This window comes from Echinops telfairi, unplaced genomic scaffold (assembly GCF_000313985.2).
Source record: "Echinops telfairi isolate 266 unplaced genomic scaffold, ASM31398v2 ScPeMD7_18;HRSCAF=68, whole genome shotgun sequence".
Taxonomy (NCBI): Eukaryota; Metazoa; Chordata; class Mammalia; order Afrosoricida; family Tenrecidae; genus Echinops; species Echinops telfairi.
The window spans coordinates 78,509,727-78,519,083 of record NW_022103915.1 but is presented as its reverse complement, the minus strand read 5'-3'; the positions used below and the strand labels follow the sequence as shown (position 1 = coordinate 78,519,083).

The window sequence follows — 9,357 nt, the reverse complement described above, 5'->3', positions numbered from 1 at the left end:
ATTTTCCATGGCACATAAAAAGAACAATAATCTTAAAGCTGTCCGGACAGACTATAATGTAAAAAAGGAAAGGAGCAAGGTTAAGGGTCAATAGAAAGAGAGCTCAAAGATTTGGCAATGTTAGGAATGGGCACACAAAAAAATACTCTTGCCTTCAGAGAGCAAGTCCATCTGAAGAAACTTAAGCATTCATCTGTAGTAGCAGGGGTCCTCTGAGGGAGCAATCCAACACAGGAGAAAGAGAGTGCTGGGCAGAGTCCCCAAGTGCTGCCATAACAAATAGTACAAGGGGATGGCTATAAGGAACAGAAATGTATATTCTCATTGTCAAGTTGTTGGAAATCCAAATTCAAGGCGTGACTTCAGCTTCTCATAGCTGCTTATTGTCCTTGGAGGTTATGGACTTGTAGATACATCTGTCTCCATTGTCTGTCTTCCTCTTTGCATTGTGAATGCTCTGGGTGTATTTGGCTTCTTTTGTCATTCAGAAGTGATTAGGTTTAGCATCCATCCTCCGCTAGGATAATCTTATTAGCATAATGCTTTTTAAAAACCTATTTCCAAAGATGATTCATCCTCACTTCTAGGGATAAAAACTTCACTGTATATTGGGGGGTGGAGAGGCCCCACAATTCAATCCATACCAAAATATAAAAGATTGTCTCTGTGTTTATGCAGTTGAAAGGTATTCACAAAGCCAGTCAAAATTACTATTAGTTTTCATCTCCTGAATCTCTCAAACTGAAGTGTAAATAGAGTGATAAATGTAATACATTTTGTTACGGTATTCTATGGGAGCCACTTGATTAAACAGCTAAGAGGGTTGTTGCTGATCTGTTGTTATTGTTGTTGTTGTTGTTATGATTGTTTTTCAGGCCACCCTTTATTTTTTGGAATTGCAATATGCCAGTGCACATGCTGCATGTTCTACAAAAAGATAAAGTATTTCCCAAATTTAAACCTCAGAAACTTTTCCTTAAATGATTTTGAGGGATTATGTATCAAGGGATCACAGATTATAAAAATTTGTACAAAAGTACAAGTGAAGATGTTATGAACCAAAATGACATTAGAAGACAATGTGGACATCTGACTAAATTAATTTAAAACAGAGATTTTGAGTATTCAGATAGGGCTAAACACATGGTGGGCATAGAAGGAAAAATCTCTTCTTGACAATGCTTTGGAGAGGCAAAAAAAAGGACTGTCTGCAAATTGGGAAAAACGACCAGCCTTACTACAAGTAGAGGGACCAAGACACTCAGAAAAGACACAGAGAAATGAAGTCAGTGTGACTGTTGGACATCCTTCAGATTCAAATTTGAATGAATGTGAATATTCACAAACTTTTCATAGTCTTGGACAGGAAAAGCAAACAAAAGATTGAAAAGGCCGAGGTCGCCAGAGTTGCCAAATCATGGAATTTTTCTTAGCATTCCCCCACTATAAAAGTTTGCAAAATGTTCTTCATTATTTATATGCTGTTTCAAAACAGACAAGTGCCAATAGCACTATTATGTACACGGGCTGATTGATCAAAGACTGCTACTTTCCCATTACAACTGTCATGGATCGAATTGTGTCCCCCCCAAACATGTATCAATTTGGCTGAGTCATACTTCTCAATTATTTGCTAGTTATGCATTGATGTAACTTTGTAAATTATACAATGATGTAATCATCGCCAAAGATGTGCTCTTATGTATTCAGTCAATCAGTTGTAAGGTGTTTTGGGTGAGAGGAAACACCCTTATCTAAGTCACATCCCAGACCAGATGGAAGTGGAGTTTCCCTAGAATGTGGCCTACATCATCCTTACAAGTGATAAAAAGAAAGAGGGACCAAAAAAAAGAGAACCTGAAGCAATAAGCATCTTTCCACCCAGGGTCCCTGCACCGAGAACCTCCTAGACCCACAGGAAGACGGAAGCCGAGATACACAGAGATTTCCAAATGGACATCAAGCCCACATATATTCAAAGGAGACACAAATTTTCTCCCAGAGCCAACAGAGAGAAATGAAATTATTACCCTAGAAATTACATCCTGAATATGGATTTCTTGCCTTCTAAACTTGAGAGGATACATTTATATATTAAAGCTGTACACTTGTGGTAATTCTATTATGAAAACAATGTCACTGAGTCAAAGTTGACTCATAGCCACTTCTGTGGGTTTCCAGGACTATTTAAAGGAGTAGAAAAGCACAGTATTTCTCATGCAGAGTTTCAAGTGGTTTTGAACTGCCGACAAGGTGGACTGCAGCCAGACATAACCACTGCACCGCCACGGCTCCTAGTACCAGAACAAAATAACAAAGACAATAATCTAGCCAGTAACCCCACTCAAGGCAACATAGTGTGTGTCACAGTAGAATTGTACTGCAGAGGTGGTTTTGCTCTTTTCCTTTTAACTTATTTTTAACTTTTTATTGTGACTGGGTAAAAGTTTACAGAGAAAGTTACTTTGCCATTCAATTATCCACATACAAATTTATTTTTGACACTGATTTCAATCCCTTCAATGTGGGGATTAAACACTGGCTTCCTGCGTTTAATATTTCTATTTCCTATGTCTTTCCTATCTCTTCTTCCTTCTTTCTAAGCTTTATTCCTGGACAAATGTCGTCCTTTTGAGCTCAATTAGTGGATTGTTCTAAAGAATGTGTACCTCCCTAAAGTTACTGTTCACCTTGTAAGCCTGCCTGCCATTTGTATGAAAGTTGCTCCATTTAGCTCCAGGATTGCAGGGTGTCTAAGGGAAATAAACTTGAGAATTCCACCAACAGCTATCAGACTGGTAAGCCGATTATTTCACAATTTTGAGTTTTGTTCTGCATTTGTTTCCCACTCTATCCAAGACTTCATATTATGATCCCTTGTAGAGTGGTCAGCTGGAATAGCAAACACCATCCAGTACAGTCTTAGAGTCATGGAGGCTAGGGTAGAGATGCAAAACTAAACAACAATGAAACATTATCATCTCAGCATTAATAACGAAGTTAAAAATAATAAATAATAAATGCTGGAATGGTGCAGAGATTGGAACACTTACAAACTACTGATGAGACTGTACAAACGTATGGTCCTTGTGGGAGATATTATGGCATTGCCTTTAAAACTTGGAAATCGAAATACCAAGTGATCCAACAAACCCACTAGATTTAAGATCTGTGGCATGAAGAGATACATGCACATTTATGTTCATTGCAGCATTTTGTTCCAACAGTTTTGTTGGCAAGTAATTTACATATCATGTAATTCAATAGTTCAATCATTCCATCATATCTAGGAGAATTGTACAATTACCCCTGCATCAAATTTAGAGCATCCCCACCCCATGGTTAAATCACCTTTATGATGAATTATGCAATCACAATCCATTCTAGTGCTCCCTCCCCCTTCTGCTCTTCAATTATTTACTCCCAAATATCCCGTTTCCTTCCCTGGGGTAGTTACATAATCTGTCGTTGACATTGAGACTAGTAAGAGTGAAGGGGTGGAATTTAGCCTGTCAATCAAGTCGCAGTTTGATGACCTCATTTGGAGACACTGGGGAGATAAATAGCTCACTGGAGGCATGACAGACACACTTACTCTGTTAAGTAGCTTAGCATAAGGACTGGGGCATCCATTACGAATGCTCAGAGGTTCGAGCTTCTGGCCAGGAAGGGGTGGTACACCTAGGTGGGTGATACACCTGGATTGGCCCATCTAAGCCATTTGGCTGAATTCAATTCAGCCAATGAGGTCGACTAGTATTGTTGACCACGCCTCACAGCGGGGCCCTTGAAAAGGCCAGATGGTTTGCTCTGGCGCTCTCTTTCCCAGCGACTGCAACACAATGTCATGAGCAGGCAGGCTGCAGTCCTGCAACTGTGCCATGGACTCTGCCTGGCTTGTGTTCCATTTATTGTAGAACCTGAAACTGCTACTATTCTCTATAAACCCACTAGGATCATAAACCAGGCTTCAGCATGAATTCTTTCTCCCGAGGAGCCAAGGACGGAGTATATCTCTCCCTCGAGAGATTTAACAACTCCCTGCGAGACATTCCTCCTGACAAGACCCCTGGAGCTACAGTGACAGAGCCAGAGCCCTCAAGCCGGAGGATTCACCTGGAGACCCACACCAGGGCTGAGATCCTTCCACTGTCACTGGATCTACAAGACTTTCCAACAACTGGCCTGTGATCTTCCTGCATTCAGCATCATTGTATGGCTGCGTGAGTCTAAAGAGGAATTTATGGGCCAGTATTGGACATATGGGCTAATATTGGACTTATAGACTTGATCTGGATTGGGCTGGAATGTTTCTCAATGTACAATTACTCTTTGATATAAAGTTCTCTCTTATACACATATGAGGCTCTATGAATTTATTTCTCTAGTTAACCCAGACTAACACATTTTCTATCATCTACCCCCACCCCTGTATTCTCTATAGCCCTTGTATCAGTTATTCTTATTATACAGCTAATACTCCCCTGCTTCACAGCTGGGAGACCCAACAGAAAACAATAAAAAACAAAATCACACTTAAAACATAATAATATATAGACAAAAAATACAAATAATTTGTAAGAAGGCGGTTAAAAAAAAACAGCAACATTTAAAAAGCCAGGGAAGAAATTTCTGTTATGGAACCAAAAAAAGGTTTTTTCACCCAGAACAAATTCAGGTCCTATCTATAAGGTGCTCAGTTGGACAATTATAGAGTTCTACGCAGCATAATCAAGATTACAGTGGTCTCTGCCTGATAATAAGGCTTTCTGAGACTCTTGCCTGTGGCTAGAGAGGATCTGCCAGTGGCTCAATCCGACACGATACTCTATTATTGCAGCATATTTTTTTGCAATAGAAAATTTTAAAAAGATGGAAACAAGTGTCCTTCACAGGATGAATGGATAAAGAAGTCATGGTACATAACCATAGTGAAATATTGTACAACATTAAACAGATAACAACAAGTTTGCAAAACACCTCAGAAGATGGATGAAACTAGAGGACATTATGCTGAGTGAAGGTGTTGTTATGCTGTTAACCAAGTACCATCGAGCTGATTCCCTATCACTGCGAACCTCTGCCCTACAGAACAGAATACAACCTGGGTCCTGCATCTCCTCCCAAGTATTCCTAGGCTGATGCCCACTGTTGCAGCCACAGTCTTGTCATCTCATCGAGGGTCTTTCTTTATTTACCAGACCCTTGATTTACTAAGCATGATGTCACTAGGCATCCTATAACCTTCCTTCCATTAATTTTAGTTCACTTGTTGTTCCCTCATCCCTTCCTTTCTCCCACCTCCCCTTCTCCCCTATCCCCCCAGAACCATTGGTCTCATTCTTTTTCATCTCCAAATTATTTATCCCACCAATCTTTTTTAAAAATACTTTTATTGGGGATCTTATCTTATCACAATCCATACATTCCTCCAATGTGTCAAACACATTTGCACGTATATCGCCATCATCATTTTCAAAGAATTATCTTCCTACTTGAGCCCCTGATATCAACTCCCCATTTCTTCCCCATCTCTCCCGCTCCTACCCTCACTCATGAACCCTTGATAAGTTATATATTATTTTTTCTATGTCTTACATTATCCTCCATCACCCCTCATCCACTTTTCCATTATTCGTGCCCCTGGAAGGAGGTTCTAGGTTGATCCTTGTGATCGATGCCGCCTTTCTCCCCCCAGCCTCCTCTAATCCTCCTGGTATCTCCACTCTCCTTGTTGTCCCTGAGGGGTTTATCTATCCTGGATTCCCCATTTTTGGGGCTCTATCTGTAGCAGTGTACATGCTCTGGTCTAATCAGATTTGTAAGGTAGAATTGAGGTCATGATACTGGGGGGAAGGAAGTACAACTAGAGGAAAGGTGTATGCCTCATTGGTGCTTTGCTGCACCCTGACTGGCTCATCTCTTCTCTTTCACCCCTCTGTGAGGGTATGTCCAATGGGCATTAGGTCCCCACTGCATGCCCCTCTGGCCATTCACCTTGGGTATGATTTTATTCTGGGTCTTAGATGCCTGATACATGATCCCATGAACACCTCATGATCACACAGGTTGGTGTGATTCTTCCATGTGGGCTTTGTTGATTCTGAGATAGATGGCCCCTTGTTTATCTTCAAGCCTTTAAGACCCCAGACGCTATATCTTTTGATAGCCGGGCACCATCAACTTTCTTCACCACATTTGCCTATGCACCCACTTTGTCTTCAGCAATAATGTCGGGAAGGTGAGCATCACAGAATGCTGGATTGTTAGAACAAAGTGTTATTGTGTTAAGGGAGTACTTGAGTTGAGACCCAATGTCCATCTGCAACCTTAATTATTGACATATAGATATGAATACATAGTTCTATGCCCTTCTCATTATATATATATATATTTACATATGTACATGCCTATATTTAGGCCACTATAAATGTCCTTTGCCTCCTGGTTTTTTCCTCTATTTCCTTTTAACTTCCCTCTTGTTCTACCATCATGTTCAGCCTTCTTTCAGGTTTAGTAATTCCTCACTGCTGCATTGCCCTTGATTGAGCCCCACTAGGCATCCTACAACATTTCTTCCATTGATTTTAGTTCACTTGTGGTTCCTTTGTCCCTGGGTTTGTCCCCTCTCCACCTTTCCCCCACCTCCCTTTCTCCCGTACTGCCCCCAGAACCATTGGTCCCATTCTTTTCATCTCTGAATTGCTCATGTTATCTAGACAGACATGCAGATACATTAATAAGTGCAAAAATCAGACAAAGCCAAATAAAACAACAAAGGAAGTCAAAACCAATAAATCAATAACAACAGCAGCAGAAAGCAAGAACAAAATAACAATAACAAAAAGAAAGCCACTGACAAAAATGGAGAAGCCTACAAATAGTTCAAGGTCTGTTTGTTGATCCTTTACGATGTTTTCTAGTCGAGTCTGATGGGATGCCACACGCTGTCTCCAAAGTCTATTTTGGGTATTCTCTGGGGGTTTCATCACCCTGCTCCCCCTGCTGCTCTGCTGCATGCCCTCAGTGCCTCGTCCCAGCATGATGAGGACTGACAGTGCACTAGTCCCACCCTGTGTATCCAGTGCTGTCCCCTGCAGGACCATGGTTCAGTGAGAGACACTGTGTCCAGTGGTGGGGCCAGCCCTACAGTCCTCCCCGTGCATTCTCTGCTCTGAGCAGAAGCATCGTCCTTGGGGCTTGGTGGGCCAGAATGTCCTCTCCTCCCTCTCCATCCGTGTGCTCTAATCCAACATGCGCTGTCCCCAAGCTGTAACCCCAGTTTGTTTTCTTTACATTGAGTGGAAATGCATGCTGAAGCCTGACATTGCTGGCTTGTATCAACAAGTGCTTCAGTGTTCCTCACTCTCTGCGGGCAAGGTTGTGTTATTTGCATAGAGTAAGTTGTTAGTAAGCCTTTCTCCAGTCCTCAAGCCATGCTCTTCTTTATATAGTCCAGTTTCTCTTATCACTTGTCCATCATACAAATTGAACAAGAAGGATAAATGAATGCAATCCAGAGGCACATCTTTCATGATTTTAACTCACGCACTATTTCCTGTTCAAGCAATTGTCTCTTGGTCCATGAACAGATTCCTCGTGAGAACCATCAAGTCTTCTGGAATTCCCAATCTTCTCAAAGTTATCCATAGTTTGTTATGTTCCACACAGTCAACTGTCTCTGAATAGTCAATAAAATACACGTAAACACTTTACTGTTATTTTCTGCTTTCAGGCAACCTATCTCTGACATCAGCAATAATATCCTTCATCCTACATCCACTCCTGAATCTGTTGAATTTCTGGTAGCTTCTGGTATGTGCACAGATGCAACCATTGTTGGATTATATTTAGCAAAAAAGTAGTGACATGTGATATTAATGATATTGTTCAATAATTTACACATACTGTTGGGTCTCCTCTTTTTGGAATGGGCAAAAAATATGCATCTTTCCCAGCCAGTCAGTGGACCAGTGCTGCAAGAGCTTGGTGAAATAGCTCTATTGGCATTCCATCAATTCCTAGTGCCTTGTTTTTCTGCTAATGCCTTCAGGCAGCGTCAACTTCCTCCATTACCATCAGTTATTGATCATATGATATGTCTTAAAATGGTTGAATGATGAACAATTCCTTTTGGTATAGTGACTGTTCTTTTTTCTTTGTTATGGTTCAGCATTGTACCTATAGATTCTATCAATATTGTCAACTCTAATTTATTTTTCTTTCTTTAGTTTGTTATATGCTGAGTGTGTTCTTCTTCCTCCTTTTTCCTTTCCTAACTCCAAGTCTTTGCACGTTTCGTTATAACACATTATCTTTTAGAGCTGCTCGTTCAAAGTTTCTGTTCAGCACTTTTACTTCATCATTTCTTCCATTTGCTTTAGCTACTCTATGCTCAAGAGCAAAGGCAAGTCTCCTCTGACATACATGCTCATCTTTTCTTTCTCAGCTGTCTTTTTAGTTACTTTTTGCTTTCTTCATATATGATGTTCTTTTTTTTTAATGTGTGGAGGTGACTGACAGCGATGGCTAGAGTAGTCACACTGCTAATTTACCTCCAATGATTCATCTGGCATATCAGAAATAGCCTTTTCCTCGATATGAAGAAAAAAGACAATGAAATGTGCATCATATATGATGTTCTTGATGTCATCCCACAACTCTTAAGGTCTTTTTCCAGTGGTCAATGTGACAAATCTGTTATTGAAATGGTCTCAAGGTTCAGGTGAGCCAAGGATGTGAATCGTTTTGCTATCATGCAGAATACATTGGAAAGTGGATTGTTGCAGATGTAGTTAGGTTAAAATTTAGCACCCTGTCATATGATCTCCTTTATGATCCATTTAAATTTGTTCTGTACTTTAATATTTTTGGCATTCTTTTTGTTTGAGATTTTAATCTGTTTGATTGTGCTATTGTTTGTTTTGTTTTTTTAATGTTTTTTAGGTATATGAAATCCAGGGAGGGAAATCTATAGAGACAGTAACTGGACTAATGGTCCTTGGGGGTGTGGCAAGGGAGGTTGAGGGAAATTGCTAACTAATAATAATGAGTAATAATGAAGAGCATGTTCTAAAACAGTGATTATTGTACAACTGTTTTGTGTGCTTGAACAATTGAATTGTATGATATGTGAATTATATGCCAATAAAACTTGTAAAATAAAATAAAATGAAAAATATTTTTTTAAGATTTTTTTTTTAAGTTCGAGAGGGACACATATTGTCTCCTGAGGACTTGTTTTAATTTTCATCAGCTTCAACCTTAAAGTTTCATATCAGCAATTGATGGTCTGCACTCAGCTACACTTCTGTGGGTCAGAAAATATTTTCAAAATTATTGTGGTAGCAACTATAC

The 9,357-nt window shown here is 40.0% G+C and overlaps 1 non-coding gene across 1 annotated transcript; it reads right to left on the bottom strand.

The window, feature by feature from the left end:
• Positions 1 to 8,500: 8,500 nt before the first annotated feature.
• On the bottom strand, positions 8,501 to 8,629 carry LOC115868887. Its single transcript, XR_004045848.1, has one exon. It is a non-coding gene; the product is annotated as a small nucleolar RNA SNORA19 (small nucleolar RNA).
• Between the last annotated feature and the right edge of the window lie 728 nt (positions 8,630 to 9,357).